A 19,398-nucleotide genomic window follows, 5' to 3' on the forward strand; every position below is an offset into this window, starting at 1 on the left:
AATAAACAATGACAACCACACACACACGCACACGCACACGTGCACCTACGTACATGTGCACACATTACAGGGCAGTATTCCTGCAAACAAACTCAAATGTTTGGAAGCAGCAGGCAAAGTGTGCTTATGCACCTTCAGTTTAGGCAGCCCTGTCTGTATGCATTCTAATGCATGGTGCTTAAACAAACTCAACAGTTTAAAACTGCAGCCCGTTGAGCATATGGGCAGGGCAGTCTTTGAAAGGATTTTCATCTGGCAACATCTTGGTGGAATATGGCTCATCCCAGGAATAAAGCACACTGGGTTTTAAGTTCTTTCTCCCCAGTGCATGGGGAACAAGGGCTTTTGAAGGAATTATCACTGGAGTATTTTAACACAAGAAACAGCTGATTTAGCCCTTGCCTCATTGTCAGAAATCTTTACTTGAGGCTGAAAAGTAGCACAAGCATTGTTAGACCGAACCATTACAGTCTGGCAGACACAAGCAATGGTAAACAGGATTGTATAATGGTGTCAGCAGCTTTAGGAGTTAGCTGGTGCTACTCAGTCTGTATTTAATTGTACAGTGAGTTTGACTGTCTGATTAGGCTCTACCCCTGTATCCCAGCAAACAGCTGAAATATTGTCTCCTGCCTTAAATGAGAGGAGGATCAGGCTTTAAAGAAAGGGGCTCTTATTTTTTTGCAAAGCTGTACTCAATGAGCATGTTTTGGAAATACATCAGCATGACCTTTCAGCAATGTGCCAAAAAATGGGAAAAAAAGGGAAAGACTTTGGGAACTGCCAACCAGGAAACATTGTTTTGTTTGTTTAAAAAAGAAAACCAGAAACCCGTCCAAGAATTTTTGTGTAAGTTAGAGGCTAAGTCACTCTCCTTTATAATCACTCATCTTTTTCTGGATACTGTATTTTCAGTGAGGGTAGATAAAATCTGGCAACATGCTCATTGGCTCTGTGTTTGGATTCAGTCCCCTTGACACTCATCTGCATCCATAAACTTTCATCTCTTAAACTCAAAGCAAGTTCACCCAGGAAAGGAAAAAGAGGGAAGGGGGCTGGGGCGAAGGCTGGTGAACTGCACAATAAAAATCCAAACTGCAGCTTTTGCCATTCCTCAATGAAGAAAACATTAGCAATGGCCAAGAAGTGCAATAAAATGCCATAAATCACCCAGCTTTTATTTCCTGTATGTGAGCACTACATAAAGATGAATTTCTGGCAATTTCTAGATACGCACAGGTTTTGCAAGTGTGATTATTTCTTCAGGTTGAGTAATTTCAAAACATGCACAGAGAGTGAATTGAAGAGGGACCAAAAGGTGAAAATCTGTATGTACTACTTCTTCCCCCTGCTCCCTTCCCCCTGTGCTGCCTGTTTTGCAGCGTCAGCCTTCCATGCATCATCAGCTCTCCACAAGCGGTGGAAACCCCCTCCCTAAAAGTCAGAGGCCTTGTGCAAAGCCATAGGATTTGGCTATCCCAAATGCATTCTGGTGCATTTCTTATTCTCCTCCTCCCCCCTGTTTACATTCCAGCTCATTTTTCATTTTCCATGGGAAAGAAAGAGATACTAGCAGGTATAACAAGGGGCCCTTTAAATATTTCCTGATTCCTGTTTGCTAATGGGACCCTGAAACTGTGTTTTACAGAGGTTCTCACACAATGCACTTTTAATAGCAGCATAACTTTTATTGAAGTGTTGTTAAAGTGGGAAAAAAAGTTAAAAATAAATTATAAATTCTTTTAATGCTAATTGCTAATGTAAAGTGGAATAACTGCCATTTTATTTAACACAAGCAAGTCTGACAAACCCAGACTTCCAATTTTAGTTGGAGCTTGGTAATTTTTCTTAGGTGACTGTTCAAAGGGTTTAGATCCCAATTTAATTCACTTTAAGGCTTATTTTAATTTCATAGGTAATTAGAAGTACTTTTCTTCATGTTAAACATACTTGATGTCACAGAATGATAACAGAATCCCCAACAGCCAGTTGGGACATAAATGGAACATATTAAAACACCCCCCCAACATTTTGTCCCCCCTCTAGCTTAACCAGTTGGCTAGTAAGCACCGAGCCAAATTCTGCCTCAGTGACACATATGCAGCCAGCCTCCCCCGACCTTAATGACAGTTCTGTGCCTACGTCTCAGGGCAGAATTTGACCCATTTTTTTCCCAGGGTGGTAATGGGCTCAGATGCATCTTCCTTCTCCTATTTTGCTCTGCTGATGGATGAGCGCAGTGCACCAGCACAAAAAATCGTGGTATAGATCCTAAACATAAATGCGATGTTAATTTCAAGGTCTATTAGCAACACCACGAAAAAAAATAAATGTTTGACAGGACAAAATCTGCAGGGGAAAAGAAAACATTATTCTCAAGCTTCAGGGAGGTTATTATTACAAACAATGGAGAATCGATAAATTATATTTAACACTATTAAAGGCAGTTTACAGTGTTCCTTTGAGCGAGCACACCGAGGTCCCGAACACCGTGTGACTGCTGCCCCAGTGCCCAGAGCTTTGCAACTCCCCATCGGGTCACGTTGGGAACACTCTGCACAGCATTTGTGGAAGAGCTGCTGGGAAGTGCCCTGTGCTCAGCACACACACACACACACACACCCACACACACACACACACACACTCACTCACATCAATAAACTGAAACACAGCTGCCCCCCCCCCGCCCCCCGAGCTTGTTATGCTTAATTTCTGAGTTGGTGAAGTGGGCTGCTGCGCACTCTCGGGGCTGTTTTTTGTTTCGTTTGAAAGCAAGTGGAAAGGCAAAAGCAAACACGGTTTTGGCTACGAAAGGATGACCTTCCTTGTAAAGAATTTAAGTCTTTTTAACTTCAGAGGGGAATGAGGCAGGAATGCTGTTTGTATCAGAACACTAACATGGTGAAGGGGAGTGGGGGCAGGGAAGCGGCATCTTCCTCCTATCACTTCGGCGCTTTCAAAGATCCCCATTTCCCAGAAGTACTTCTGTAGCAGGATAATATAATTATTAGCAGCTGTTAAAACAAACAACAAACAAAAACAAAAAGCTCCGGCCAGGACTGGCATGTCTGCACATGCCTGAATGCTCGGAGCGCGGCACGGAGAGCTCCAGAGAGGCCCCTCTCCCTTGCGCCGCTCGGATGCAGGCCTGGTGCAGGCCCAGCGAGGAACAGCAGGGCGAGCACGGCGGCCAGAGGCATTTATTCTCATCCATTCACGTTATGAATGCCGAGCACTCCTCCATTTGATGAGTGGAGCATTGATTCTTTCGCTTCTCGAACACGCTCTCCCGTAAACAAAGGGCAGAAGAGACGACTTATTTCAGATTTAGAGAAACACAGGGGGAGCAAATGAAACAACAGAAGGTGCAAATGCAAAAACTTCCACGCTTTTAAAGAGGAATATGGGGAGAGGGGGAGAAAGAGGTTAAATGATGGTTTGCCCCGGTGGCTTTTAAAATCTGACAAGTGGTAGGATTTCTGATCACATCTTTTGTTGTCATGTGGCTCGTGTTCCTGGGATTGCGGGGGGGTGTGGTTTGATTTGGGGGGGGGTGCGGATCTTTCTCTCTTTCCCTTTTTAACAAGAGCCTTCAGGGCCTTAAATTCTGGCTAAAAGTTTATAAACACGATCCTGGGAATCTGTAAAATCCAAAAGCAAATAAAAGCATTCCCATGAGAATTGTTTATTAAAATCACATGATTTTTAAGTAGCTCTCATGATTCCTTGGGCCAGTTTCACGATTCTGAACGCTCAAGGTTGGCAGTATATATTCTACCTGCTCCCTGGGACTACTTTTTCTGATTAGCTGGCTCTGGGCAGCTACTTGGTCTGCAGATTCCTGTTCGGAACCCTCCATTCATTTATTAACAAGGCAGAGGGGCACAGGTAGAGAGTGTCAGCCCCATGAATATGAATGCCCTGCTTGACTGATCCGAGTGGCAGGCACCAAAGCAGCGACTCACAGCAATTTAAAACTTGACTGCCTCCAAGAGTGCGCACCCTCTTTCTCTCCCTCCCTCCCTTCTTCCCTCCCTCCCAGCTTCGAGGATCCCATGCCCGAGCAGCGATGCCGTGTGCTAGTGCAGAGCCGCCCTGCCTTTAAGCTGGGGCTGCAGTGGCCGAGGCACAGGCACAGGTTTGGGATGTCCTGCCGGGGCTCCAGGGGAAGGCAGGCGGCATCTGGCCCAGGGGCAGGGCGGGCAGGAGGGTTTGAAAGCGCTGTGGCAGAATGCACCGGCTCCCATCCCCGAGTCTGCGGCTAAAATGAAATGCAAAATGGCACATATCGCATGCATGTCCCCTTTGTCTGGGAGGGAGAGACTTCTCTCTTTAAAGGGGCAGTACGCAAAAGCGGAGAGGTTTCTGACGCTGCTGAGATTCCTGGTGTCTTTCCAGGCTGGATAATAATTGGCAAATGTCAAAGTCTTAAACAATATTTAGTGGTAGTTAAAAATGTGACTAAACCCCGAAGGTTGGTATTAAATCCAGACAAATCCCTTTAATATACTGGGCCAGACCTGCTGTAAGTATTTATGAAACTTTGCAGCTTGGACCCCTCTCCACTGATAATGACGGTCAGTCTTGTTATCATGGACCTCTTCCTTTGTCCCTCCCTTGCCTGCCAGGCAAAGAAGCTCTGCCGCTTACATTTTCTTCTTGACCCTCCTTGTCCTTTTCTCAAGTGCCTCTTATGCTGGTTAGATAAAAGGTAGCAGTGTTCTAAAACGCTGCCTCTGTAGTTTTGCTATGTAAAATGACATTCATTCTGAAGAGTGGTAAGAAAATAATGATCTCATTAGAAGAGAGTTTAGCTGTGTAGTGGTTCCTCTCTGTAGTGGAGATTAAATAGCAGCTAACTACAAACAATAGTCATTTAAACAAAGAGCCGGCATCAAAGTTATTATCTCTCTTTCTGCCCTTCAAGAACATCATCAGAAATTGATCCTCTCACCACTGCACATTTTCATCAAAGGTCCTGAATTTTAAGCTTGAAACACTAATTGTTTTGTGTATGTGTGAGTGTGTCTATGTGTGTTCTAAACTGGTTTCTCAGGTTGGTGATCTTAACTAATTATTGGTGACATTTCACTTTTTTTTGGTCACGAACTTTCTCCATTGTTGTTTTTTATTTTCTTTCTTCCTCAGACAGAAAGAATACAAATCCTGTCTCAGAAAAGAGAGGTGAAGTGGCAGAAATAAAATAAATAATAGTGCAAACATTTTTGTCTCTTCTGTATACGAGGCATGCTAGGAGCGCATGGTCACTGCGCATTTGGGAAATGGAATAAAAGAAGTGGCTCAGAATTGCAGATGCTGCCTGGACTGTAATCAGAATAAGAGAAGGATGGGAATGATGAACCTGGGATTTCCAGTTTTGTGCCACTTCTAGGAGAATGTTAAAGTGGAATTGCAAGACAAGAATCCAGGAAGCCTTGAAAATAAACAGCGTTTCCTCTCTCCTCTGACCCAACACTCTCCACCTCCACAGGTGATGGTACATTATCTGTTTCCTTTCTGAAACGAGAGCCTACCTTCCTTGGTTGATGCCTGCTCACAGCAGAACCTCCTCTCTTTGCACTCATGCAGCTTTTGAGCTGTGGAAATGGAGAGGCATGAAAAGCACATCATCCAGAAAAGTGTTGCTTAAAACTGGAGCTCTCTGGTTGCTGCTCATGCTGTTGCAATTGCTGCCCTGCAACACCACTGAAGGGCCTGCATTTCAGGGATGGCAACAAGCAAAAGACTGGTGTGGAGTGATGATTATGATGCTGGTTCATGTATGCATACATGCAGCAAACCCCAAGTTGTTTGATTTGTGGTTGACTCAAATTTGAGCATGCATTCTATGTCAGTTAGGAAAGAACAGCTTGTGAGAAAATTACTCTCACAGTAGTGCATGAATGAAATGAAAATGCTTCAGTTTTCTAAACATCTTTGTTCAGTGTGAAGAACCAGATCCATGAAGACCCAAAATACAGAGCTGTCACTGTTTTTTTAAGGGCAGATGTATGCAGTCGCCTACCTTAATCATGACCTCCAAACGCCAATTATATCTCTAGGAAATCTGAAAGAAAAACGTCAGGCATTTTGTTTGAGATTTCCTGTGAAAAGTGAAAACTGAAGCAATAGCTTGGTTAAAGCCTCAGTCTAGTTGGGGTTGGTCTGATCTGAATGGATTTCTTTCTGGAACAATTCTCTTTGCTGTGGAAAATGTTGTAAAGTGTGTATTTTTCTTTTCTTGAAAGTATTTTTATTCAAAGAGACTTTTTTTGTCTTTTAAATGAAAAACATTTTGACCAAGTCAGCGAGGGGTATAAAAGTGCCCAAATACTAGTGAGTCTAAATTCCTGACCTCTGATCTGGAGCAGTTGCTGAATGCATAATGTTGAATAGCAAAAAGGGAAGAAGTGTAATAAAAGATAATAGCAGTGACTTCTACTACCCACATCCAATCAAGAAAGAAGTTATCTAAGGACATTGTAGCACTCACAGAAGCAGCTAAAAAGAAAGCAGGAAGAAAGAGAAAACAAATTATGATTAAATGGCGAAGTTCAAAATGCTGTTTGAGGTAAGCAAGATCCTCTGGAAAATGGAGAGAGAGCAGGAATGAAGCCAAAAGTAAAGAGTGCAAGCTATGATAAGAAAAAAGAAGAAGAAAATTCTGAAGAATGGCAATTACTTGATAATAAGGGTTATTTAAATATGTAAGATACCGTAAGCCCATCTGTCCACAGGATTTCAAGGATGCAAGGAAAGCAATTAAGGGGAACAGGGTTCTTCCAGAGAGTTTTGACAACTCCTTTGATTGCCAGCGGGGTAGATGGTACAGAGGAATGCAGTGAATTTGTGGAAGAGTCAAATTAGTTTCACATTGGTGCTGTGCAAAATGCCCAAAAGTGTTGCCTTGCAATGCCAGGCCATGTGTGTGACCTACCTGGGGTTGTGGCTGGAAACACTTCTTCCAGAGCTGGTGACAACCCCCAGGATGGGAACTTGTGTGGATGGGCTGAATCCGTGGGAGCTGCCTCTGCTATTTCCGAAGGATTTTTCCATGCTGTTACAAGGCTCTGGTTGTTCAGCTCTGCTGCTTGCCCTGCCTCTCTGGGGAGCAGAGCAGTCAGGACAGCACTGCCTAATGAACGGAGCACAGCAGCAGGAGGTCTTCCACCCTGGTTTATTCATTGTGGTCCCAGGTTTTACTTAGCAAAACTCCTTCACTCACAAAACAAGTTTAATGCTGTCTCTGATACAGTGTATGGCTACTGTACCTTGACTTTCAATTACATTAAATCCTATTATAATCACTTTCTTTATAACAAATCCTCTTTAACACCTGAAAAGCTCAGTTCCCATGGGTGCAGTGCTGTGTTCTTGAAATAAAAAACAGTGGAATTCTAATGGAAATGCATTAACTGGGAGAATACTTTGAAAATGTGCCTGGCATGAAAGGCCTTCAGCACGCAGCTTACATTCAAATAGCAGAGGAGAAAAAAAATTTCCAGAGCCAAGCACTTGTACACCAGCTGCCTTAAGATAGAGTGTCTGAATCACTGTGTTATCACAGTAAAACATCTTGTATGGAAAATCATCACTATCCAAAGACAGGTCAAGTACAGGTTATCTAAGTACTGTTATTATAGAACTGAATGTTTTCCATCAAAACAGGAGCAAGAATTTGAAGAGATTTATGGTGATGGCCAAGAGGCTCAGTGGTATAGTTGATAAACCATGGAGCTTCTTTGAGGTTCTTTTATTTGTTGTTGCTCCTTTTTTTTTTTTTTCCGGCTGGCAGAAGGGCACCAAAAGTAGTGAGCCACTATTTGTTAACAATTCTTTTCAGGGTTGTACCCTTCCTGGAAAAATAAAAAGATTTTGTGCATGATTCACATGATGTTTGGTTTTTCTTATATAAAAATTACCCCGCTGTTTTTTATTAAAATGAGAAATAATGACTCAGTTCCCTTCATTGGGGGAGATAGAGAGAGAGGGGAAGAATATTTCCAACACAGATGCAAATCTGGTACCTCCATCCAAACAACTAGGCCTTTCTCAATGCATTTTACATACAGCTTGAAAATGAAATGCTCACTCAAGGGTTCTAGGACGTAGCAGATAAAATGAATGACGTGAATAATTCATGCCTTTAGGGTACCATACACATCTTGGTCTGTTTTCCATGCTAGTTGGGTTTGCTGAGGGAACCTGGAAGCCTGAGCTACACCTTTATGCTTACAAACTACCTGTGGGGTTCTCTCACTGGCCAAAAACTGAAGAATAGATTTTTTAGCATACAGTTTTTAGCAGTAGAAAAATCCTCAACCCTGTTCTTATCCTGAGTACTGGTTCATGCCTTTGCTTTCTTGGCACTACCCCTAAGTGGGGAATATGCTGCAGACACAGTTTATAGTAAATGCTTTCTTGTGTAGATCTTGCTTGTGAAATAATTTAGCTTATGCTTTAACTTACATGACCCCTCTTGGTACATGCATACCTTCTTTAAATGTCACCACATTTGGTAGCATTTCAACCAAATTTCTGGCAGTGGTGCTGGTAAATGCTGTGCCAAGGTGGGAGGACTACTCACATGTCCTTCTAGACCTCATCAGCAACAAAAAAAATGAAATAATGATCATGGTTTTCCAGTGTAGGCAACTGCCTTCTGGCCTAGAGTTCTGTTTTGGTGCCAGTGGGGCCCCATACCAGCGGATGGTGACTGTGAACCTGCACCCTGAGGGTCTGGAGACTGTTCTTAAGCGCACAGTGTGCACACATTTCTCCTTGGGTTTCAAGCTGGGGACACAATAGTGTATGCAGGCATGTTCTGCTGCTAGAATATGGCAAAATGTGATGGCTTTGTTGAATGGTGAATGTGCACTGACATAAGGCAATACTCTCTTCCAAAGGGAAAAAAACCCATTATTTTTTTCTGTATAGAAACCTTTTTATAGATTATTGTGTGTATAATTCTGCGGAAGTAGCATACTTCTCCTTGCAAAGTGGAGCTAAAAAATTGTCTGAATTTTGTGGAAAGGTTATGTAACTGTACTCTTTCTTTAAATAGTGCTTTTTATTCATACTGCTTACTTTCTCATCAGTAGGAAAAAAAATATTTTCCTAGCACAAAAGGTAATTTCCAAAGGACTGTAATTAGTTCGTGAAAACTCTGCCTTTTGTCATATCTCCTCAGCTGAAATGGAAAAAAGGATGGACCTTTTCCTTTGTTAAAACAAAAACATAGCATATGAGGTAAGGGAGCTTGAAGGAATCATATGACAATTTGTGTCTTAGGTCTACAGAAAATGATATTGCAGCAGTACTGTAGATTCATGACTTCTCACTTTGATTGCCAACTTTTGGAAAGCCTAGAAGTGGTAACTGTCATATATTTCTTTGCTCATCTCTCCTGAGAGAGAGCCTGGAGTCTTATGAAAAAGAGGTATAGTTCAAGTGCTAATGGGGAGATAAGAAGGAATCTATAAAAGCCCTAGTACTGCAAGGTGACTCTAGCACAGTCACATACACCTTTGATCTCTGAGGATCACCCAAGCTCACCAGTGTTTTTGGGTCCCAAACAGGAGGGAAGGGGTACTAACAGAAGGGAAAAGACTGCTAGAGATTTGGGTAAAATGAAAGAAAAGAGATGAGGAAAGAAGAAAAAAGGAGAGGCAAAAAAAGGATGGCAGTGGGTAATAAAGAATGGCACCTAAAAAGATATTCTGTCAGAAAAAATATTTTTAAAAAGTGTAATAATTTCATTTTAGGTGATGTTTTTAAAACTGTGTAAAAATATCGTAAGTTTTAGCAATAGTCAAAGACAAGAAGGAAAGAAAGAAATTATGAAAACAAGAGGAACTAAAATCTTCTCACCCTCTCATGTTCATCTTTCTTTTATGTTCTTATTGTGAAGCACTGCCAATAAGTAATTTATTTTTTAATAATAAACATATGATGCAACCATTTCTGCTGTATCCCTTAGATTATGGTCATGGATGAACAAGGGAGAAATATCTTCTGAACAAAGCTACATCTTATTTACATAAAGATATAGCTAATCCTAAAATCATAAAAAATGATAATGTAAATAAATTTGGGGCCTATAAATAGAACTCAATTTTAAAGGGCTTACTTAAATAGGCTCAAACCACAAAATAGAAGTTTATTGAAATATGGTTTTAAATAGAAGTTTATTTGAGTAGGCACAAGCCATAAATTTCAAATCCAGATTTAGAAACCCCTAAATTTTAGGAGTGTTTGGTGCTATGGTTTTTGTTTCATCCCATTGTAGGAGAGGTTACTTTTCATTTAGATTAGGGTTCATTTTTCGTTTGCATCCAAAAACTGGAGCTTGATTATGTGCTCTGCTTAAAAACAATAACTGAAGAATAACCAACACCTCTTTAATTTTGCCAGTTGTATTCCAATCAATGATTTTCTTTTGTAGTTCTGTTTTTCTGTAGCAACCATTTTCAACTTGAGTTTTTTCAATAAGCATAAAGACATTGACCATTAAGTTAATGAAATTAGTGAAGGTAGGAAAACAATAAAAAACATTATAAGGTATTACTAAACATGCATCTAAGGAGATTGGGAATACTATATGGTTTATTACTTGAGGAGCATTGTGGGATACTGTAACTAAAATCTGTTTCATAATTCATATACACAAGAGGATAGACTTAGCGTTGCAAATGGTGTAACTCAGCATAAATTTAATGGAACTATGCCAGTTTATAACAGGAGGCTCTCTGCATCTCAGAGGGGTTGACTTTTGCTTCTGAAAAAAATTATCAGTGCAGTGACAGCGTCTCCCACTGCAGCTGGCATGGAGGGGCTGGGTGGCAAAAAGCTGATGTTGCCCTTGATGGGAGATGGCTGTGGCAGTAAGCAGTGGCCATGCTTTCACCAAAGGGTTGTCCCTGTGGGGATAGAGAAGAAGTGATGGAGTTTGATATTCTCTGAGGTAGGAAAGGCAAGAAAGATGCTGCTTGATAAGTGCTCTGCCAAAGCTGCAGCACCCCAGCATTGGTCTGCCTGATTTCTCTGCTGGGAAGGTGGGCACAGGAAAAAATATTCCTGTAAGGAGGGCAAGGTGAATACAGCAGTAAATGGCAAAGTGATGTGTGACTGAAGCTTTTTGATAGGGCTCCTGGCTAAATCTGATGAGTCATTTATGCTTTGGGGAAGCAGAGCAGCGTGTGTGAAATACAGGATCACGTCACAGGGAACTGCATCTTTCCTGCTGTGAAACAGGCTGCTGCTGTGGCAGGTAAAGAGATGCCTCTTAAGAAATGACACCACGTTGCTTGACATATCTGCTCTTTGGATTCAGTTCTGGTTTGCAGCAGCAAAGTGAGCTACAGGGTCCTTAAGTGAAAGCCTGACTGTGGTGAAGCCCATGAGTTTTTTGTTATGACCTGGAGTGTAGCAGGGATTTTAGCCTTAGGTCAAATCTGCTCTGAAAAAGTAGTGTAAAAAAAAAGTCTAGGTCTTCTGAGACGGGAAGTGCTTAAAATTCCCTTACTAAGATTACGCTATTCTGCTCTTTGAATATTTTGCTTACACCTTTGTAGGTGGCCTGACTACACAGAAGAGTTGGAAATTAGAGTGGAAGGCAGTCAGTGTTAGCAGGTATTTGTTGATTATAACAAAATAAACTAAGGGAAATACAGAAAAAATGTCTTAAATGGTCTCAAAATACATGGCCATCCTTACTGGACTTCTCATAGGTTCCTTGAAATTTCACTCCTGTGATTCAGTATTTATCCATGTCTGCCTTCCAGTCAAGAGGAGCAAAAAGATATTTTGCTTACCATTCCATTAATTCTTTAACACCTGCTCAAATGCATGAGTCTCCAGGCTGTAGCATGCTCAGAGACGAGAGCCTGCAGGATAAATACTAGCTAATACACTAGAAATAATGCAGTATCTCCGTGGAAGCAGAATTAAGTACTTGATTTTGGCTGGGTGTATGGTGACGCTGTTAGGAAGAAAAAAAGAAGAAAAAAAAAGGGGATTGCAGAACTCTGATCCAGTGTTTTAGAAATTTTATATACCTTCTTGTGTAGCTCCTGTAGGGCTGCTGGAGACCTAAAGGAAGCTCAATTCGATTGATACAAGGCAGCCAAACCTTTTCAAACGGCAGATAGCCTTTGAGTTTCAGAAATGTATCTTATGCTTTTGGCAAAGGTTGATGAGTCATATATATTCCTTGTGTGTTCAACATGAGGATCAGGCTAAAATTAACCCCATTCTGAGGCAAAAGGTAGGCAACTTGACACTGTGATCCATTATGCTAAAGAGAAATGTTTCTGTCTAAACCCAGAGGTAAACTGCACAGACAAGGAGTCATTGAAATGAATTATGTGGCCAATCTTGTTAGGCCTAGGTCAGAAGCAGAGATATCTCTCTATTTCTGTTCCTCCACCTCCTAAGTACATTTAGCCTTTACACTATTAGACTTCCCTGGGCCCTTTTTTAAAATGTCACCTGCTCCACAGATTCCAGCATTTTGTATTTTTAGATGCTGGGGTCAGGATGAGTGCAAAAATAATGACATTTCTGCCCTTACAAGTAATTCCTTCATTTTATTGCTTGTAGGAATGAGCCATAATACAGAGTGAAGGAAAACTGCTTAACCATTTTAACCTCTCACAGCCTGAGAGAGAAATCACAAAGGAAAGGAGCCTCTTCCTAACCCAGTAACCTTCCTTGTACCTACCACCATCATGAAGAAGTCCCTTCCTGGTGTGCTTTTGAAGCTACTTGCATGGACAATGGGGGAGTGTATGGTAAGGCATTTTATCCCTCTAACCATTCTGGAAAGCAGCTTTGCCAGAAAGCCAGGGGATCTGATACTCCAATTGTGATTTTTCCAATCACATTTTTTTTAGTTTTTTTTTTTTTTTTAATTTCATTTAGCACTTACTATTTCTTTCCATTCAGAGCAAGGTCAAATGCTTGTTCTAGGCTCTCTTTCTGTCTTTGAATTAAGATCCTTTTCTCCCCCTCTGCCCCCCTTAATGTGCAAGGCTATGTCACTGCTCCTGAACAAGGAAGTGAAGCTGTTTTATGTGGAATCGATTATCACTGGCAGACCCCAACAAGCCATTTTCAAATGAGAAGATCTGGCTTAATTTTTTTTTCTTCCAAGACAAGTCTGACTGCTGAGTCCACAGTAATTCCCATTTTATGTAGGGGGATATTTTCTCAAATGAACATCAACTTTCAAAACATAAATAAAAAAACCCTTCCCAACCCATTTTTCACTTTTTAACTAGAAGGTCCATTATATTTGAGACCTGGCCATAAGCGTGATAAGAGCTTCTTCTCAATATCACTGTATTTTAAGGTTTGGACCAGTAATTCTGGTCTTCAGTGCTTAATTGTCTCAAAATGGGGTTTTCTGTTCCTGCCTTTAACCAGCTGAGATTGCTTCAAAATACGAAGAGCAAGACTATCAAAGGGAAAAGACAATCTCACAGAGGTATTCTCAGAAACAGTGTATTAAACTGAGTCTTCTGGGAATACATTTTAAAAAAGGATCCGATTTACCATAAGGCTGCCTTGCAGTGGTTAGCCTGGTGTAGTTTTCCCCTGGGGAATACATTCAAGTGTGGTGGTGGGGTAAAGAAAAGCATGTGTTTTTTATTAAGAACTTTTAGCCCTTTACCATTTCTGTAAGGAAACACCACCACAGATGATAACTGAGCAAAGGAAAGATCGTATTTTAAGTGAATTCCTATGCAATCAGTGATGATTTTTCATGCCTTTTCATCACTTTTATTAGTATTTTAAAGGAGCAATAAAGAATACATAGCTATTAAACCCATGAAACCCTCCAGAAACCCTCTGATGCAAAAAAGAAAGAAAAACAATCTGAACCATTCATTATAATTTCAACGTTTGTCAAAAACTTGATTTAAAAATAGAAAGGAAGGAGAAATTACGTGTTGATCTATATTTAGTGTAATCAGGCTTTTGAATGAAGTTTTGAGCCCCATATTTTCATAATTGTGTGTGTGCAACTGATTGGAATTTTATGGCAGGCAAGCTTTCCTTGAGGGAGGGAGATAGATTACTGAGTCAATATTTGAGGCCTCTTTTGTTTTGCTTTGTTTTAATGTTATTGGAAAGTCTGGGTGGCAGCCATGATAAGTGCTTTACAGCTCACAGATTATTAAAAAATATATCTAATTATTAAAAAAAAAAGGAATCAATTGGTTGCACATGGCCAGTATAGGAGAGCAGTGGTTTAAAATATTTGTCCTCTGTGCTTTACATCCATGGAAATATCATATGAAGCTGCATTAATGATCAGGATAATTTATTTGAGAAGAGACTTCTGGATCAAGTTAGTTTGTATTAGAAATTCAGACCTCATTTGAATGCTACCTGTGAGGCCTTTAGTGAAATGAAGAGGCAGGGGAAGAAGGGTGTTGTGCTGTCTGCTAAATATTAATAAACAACAAAGTAGAAAGTTTTGTACAAAACCAAAGCTTTTAAAGTATATTTCTCCTGTGATAAAAACATCCTTGGTATCTCAACAGCTTTGAGTAATCCTTAAGAATCTATTAATAGGAAAAAAAAGAGTATATCTTTATATATCATTACCCACTTCTATCCATGTATAGGTAAGTTTATTCCAGCAGGATGCAGGTGACCCTTAGACCACTGCTGCCTACATACAATATTTTCAGAATCCTGGGAAACACATTAAGAAGTTACACTTCTGGAAACAATACTCCTCTGTCAAATCTCATAAAGCAATACAAACCAGAGAGATTCCATAAACTTTGCAAGTTTTGTATAGCCATGTTTCTTGAGAAAAGCAACTCCCCTGTTGCCCTTGGCTCCAAGCAAGCTTTTTGACTTGTCTTTTGCCATGCACTTGGAAAAGAACAAATCCTTCAGCTTAATGAGATATTGTCAATTAAAGAAGCAGAGAGACCAGATTTTATTCTTTTTTATTGCTTCTAAGATGCTTTACAGAACCAAACATTAATTAAAGTATATAGGTGCACATGTGTGCCCACATATACACACTCACATACTCAGATGTAGTCCTTAATGGAGCAGCATTTTATCTCCTAGAATTTCAACTAAGTATTTTTTAAATAGACATAAAATGGAACCACCTACTATTTGAAAAGCTTGACTTCAAATGTTGTGTTTCATTCTTTTGGTGTTTCCAGCCCTCTGTGTTTCCCAGAGTGGAGTTGTGTAATCTCACCAGAGAAAACATAAAAGACATACAAACTGGACTTCATAAATATGAAGTAACCTAAATCAATTGCTGCTTTAAGAAAAGCAGCCATATTACCTTGTTGTTTCTCTCTCTGTCCTCTTATACAAAACAATTTTGTGCCGGACTGAACGTTGTATAATCTGTGTGGAAAAAAGTTGTAGAGTCATAATTTCTGATTTATTCTCATGTTAGTTTAGGCTATTCATAATAATAATATCAACACTATTGAGCTCTTTTCTGAATCCTTAATTGAGGGGTCTGAGATATCATAGAAAAGAAGGAAATAAAGAAAAAAAAAGAAGAAAAATTGCTAAGTATATGTTTTCCTGATTTTAAAGTTGGGAAGCAGAGACAAAGTAGAGAAAAGTAATTTTCTCAGTATCATCCGTGAGGCCAGTGGCAGAAAGAGGGACAAAACCCAGATTTGCTGAGAACCAAAATGACATGGTATCCACTTTCTCCCCTGTCATGGGTGATACCACACACACTCTTCCTCAGGCTACTTGTCTACCAAGCAAGCACAAGAATGATTTTTCTCTTGTTTATTATCACTCAATCTATTTTTTCCCCTGAAACTATGCACAAGAGACCCATGCTAAATTTCACATCTCAGAATCAGACATTTTTGCAGGAGCTGTATTTTTGCAGGAGCCGTGTTTTTTTTTTTTATTTTTACAATGAGACTGTATCCTTCGTTCTTCCATTCCTCATAAAACTGACAAAATCATTTCCATCAGAATTTCTTTTTAAGAATCACCTCAGGCACAAAGTAATAATGAAAAATTGAAAATAGCCGTAAGTCTGAGTGTGTGGAGAAATCATATCCATGACACTGGTGTCTTAAATAAAGCATATTTGGTTTTGGGGCCCACTTATGAAGGCAGTCATACTCATGGTCATGGGCAGTGTTTGGGACACTCTGCAGTATTCCCAACAGCCTGTGTCCGAGGTGTGGCTGGCTGAGTTCTGCCCTCCAATAACAGAATGCTTCATCTGAACTTATTTCTTGATATCTGCCCTGCATCTCATGGTTAAGGATTCACATGTATTAAAAACTGAAAATATATAGGTAGACACCACTTTAATTTCAGTAAGGCAGGTGGCAGATCGTTTGAGGATTAGGCTGAGATGGTAACTGCTACCATTTAACCAGACTGTTGGAGGTAATAATGATCCAGCAATAAAGTGCTGATTGTAATAAAAAAGCAAAAAAAGAAACAAAAACCCCAAACAAGTAAAAAACTCAATGTCTCTTACAACTTTCAAAGGTCCATGTGATTTTCTTTGTCAGATGTCTGTGAAACAGAGCAGATATGGCATGACATCTTTGCAGCAAGCTTTGGTTTATTCCAGGGAAAGATGGAACTGGAATTTTGTCATCAAAGATGTTCTGCCTGTATAGTGGAAGAGCTTGCTTTCTCCTCTTCAGCTTTTTGAGATGACTGGAAGGGTGAGAACGTTACAAACACTTCACCTGAGTTTCTCTGGTTGTGGAGCAACAGTAGGGGGATCTGGACTCGGTGTCTTGTATCTTCATGTTTTTCTTATTTTATTCAGAGGAAATTCAGCTCCAGTGGTGTCATCACCTGGCTTAGTGATGACTTTGCAGTCCTCTGACTTGTTACATTAGGCTAAAATTCACTGCCCTTACAGCCATATCCTGCCATGGAGCTACATGCTGCTGACTTGAATGGGAATTTTGTATATGAAACAATGACTGGAAATGCCTGAAGAATTGCATACAGTGACATTATATCCCATGAAAGCAGCAAAGAACAATAGCCAAAGTTCTTCCTAGGCAATAAAATTATGTCTGGTTTCTTTACTTTTTCTCCTCCCCCCATCCTGGGAAGCTTCCATAGCATGAGATGTAAATTTTGGGGCTGTTAATTTCTAACATCCCGTTTCATTGAACGAGATCTTAAAAATATGCCACAACTTAACAATTCTATTGACAAGGTATCCAGTGAAGAAGCTTTTCATAAAAAAATAGGCACAGCTGACATTTGGTCTTGTGATTTTTTTTATTCTAAAAAAAGAAATTAAAGAGCTTTCTTTTGCTAAAATTAAACAATGGGCCCTAACAACAGGAATGATACTAGCCTTGATCCAAAACACTCTGAAGTTAATGCAAAAGCTTGCATTGATTCTAGTGGGCTTTGGGTCAGACCAATTTTGAATTAAAGACAAAATATTAGTTTTGTTACAGAAATGTACTTGTCCTCATTTGCTTGGTATCCCACACCTGCTATTCACATAGTGCGCATATTTTAACCTGTTCAATTTTCTTCAGGTGTGACACAATTTGAATTAAAATAAACAGCTGAACCTCCACACATAGCATGTGTGAATATTGTCCTGGAGAACAGAGAATCAACAAAATTAATCCTTCCTTAGAAGTTTCTTAACTATATAAAGATATTTTTTTTCTTGTTCTGTGTAGGGAATATTTCCCCTTCTGCAAGTACCCAGGCAGGGATTTCCCCCTAAAAGATCTTGTAGGATCTTGTCTTTTCTTGTCTCCCTCTAACTGCCCCCTTTTTCTCCCACACACTCTTAAGCCCCTGCCCTTATCTGGGGAACTAGAGTTTTCTTAGCCATTTTCTTCCCTGTTTTCTTCCCTGTATCTTCCCAAGCTGTCCATGACAAACAAGATTCCTAAGAGTGGTGTATTGCTCACAAATGGGTCAGAAAACTGCTCATTTACAGAGACCAGAATTTTTTCATTAATATGCCCACTTATTTGGGAAGGGTTTTCAAAATATTTGTTCCCTCTACCATGAGTGTGGCACTGTGACACTTTCCTCCACATAGGTTGAGATCAAATTGCCCCACCCAGAAAAACCAATAGCAAACATCGCTCCAACAGCCAAAAAAGGTTTTCCTCTCTCCTAGGGGAAAGCATCCATATTTTAAGTTTGCATTGCATCCTATCAGATAATGTTAGACCTTATAATCTAATGCAGTACTTACAATACCCATAAATCACTCAATCTGACATAAATGCAGAGAATATTAATTCTTTTCTTTGAGCAGAATGCAATCATGCCTTCATACTGCCTTAAAACCAGTGAGGAGTCATATCCAATAACTATCCCAATTATCTCCCAGCACAATGTTTTCCACCTGCAAGGAATGATTATGTGTCAGTAATGATGATAAAGTCCTTAAAGAGATGTTGATGCCTCATGGAAAAATTTGAAAGACATATTGTTTAGAGAGAGTTCTGCTTACAGACTGCATCACATATATCTGATGTATTTCTTTTCCCTATTTTTTATTACTAAGGACATATGCATAAAGAGATATTGTGTGTCAGGGAAATAATCATTATACAGCTAAAGTAGAAACTGGCAATCATGTGTGTTCTATTCTTGTTTTGACAGAGCCTTGACAATGACCTTGGGGAAGTTTTGTAACTGTTCTGTGTCCTACTCCAATGTGAATTGGAGGCAATGGCTGTATGAGGCTGAGTGTCAATCCATGGCAAGGTGTTCCATACTGTAGGATAGAATGTGCCAGGAAAGGGTTAGAGTATGCTCTTACCATTTATACCACAAGCTGTAGTTCCCTCCCAATGAGCCTAAATGCAGAGATGAACATCTGTCTGTTACTGTTTAGGTGCCATAATAGGAGATGCACTGAAAAAAATTGCAATTTAAGTTGAAAAAATCAAGGAAAAAATGGACAGAGAAGACAGTGGTGTTGAGAGGGGACAGTCTTTTATCAAAGTTACAATAGATTTATATATCAAAATATGGAAAAGAAACTCTATTTCACATCTTGGTTGTTACCTCTACATGGGGAGATAGAAATAAAGCTGTCCTGGTCCCACTGAAGCTCCACCCTGACAGAGATGTTAGATAATTTCATTAGTTAGAGCCTGGTGTTAGGTGAGCATGGCTGGATGGCTTTCAGACAGGAGCTGTCAGAGGAGCTTTGGTCTCTCTGTGTGAAAAACTCTGGGTCTCACAGCAAAAAAATGTTTGCTAAACCACAGCCCCTCTGACTGCAGGAGGTAGTGAATGTGCTTACGTTGCAGAATTCAATTGATTTGCAGACCTCACCAACATTCACTCAAAATCTGCTTTCCTAGCAGCACCATTCTGAGTGTGTTTTAATGAGCTGTACCTCCTGCAAAACAGGCTGAG

The sequence above is a fragment of the Ammospiza caudacuta genome, chromosome 3 (assembly GCF_027887145.1).
Source record: "Ammospiza caudacuta isolate bAmmCau1 chromosome 3, bAmmCau1.pri, whole genome shotgun sequence".
Classification (NCBI taxonomy): Eukaryota; Metazoa; Chordata; class Aves; order Passeriformes; family Passerellidae; genus Ammospiza; species Ammospiza caudacuta.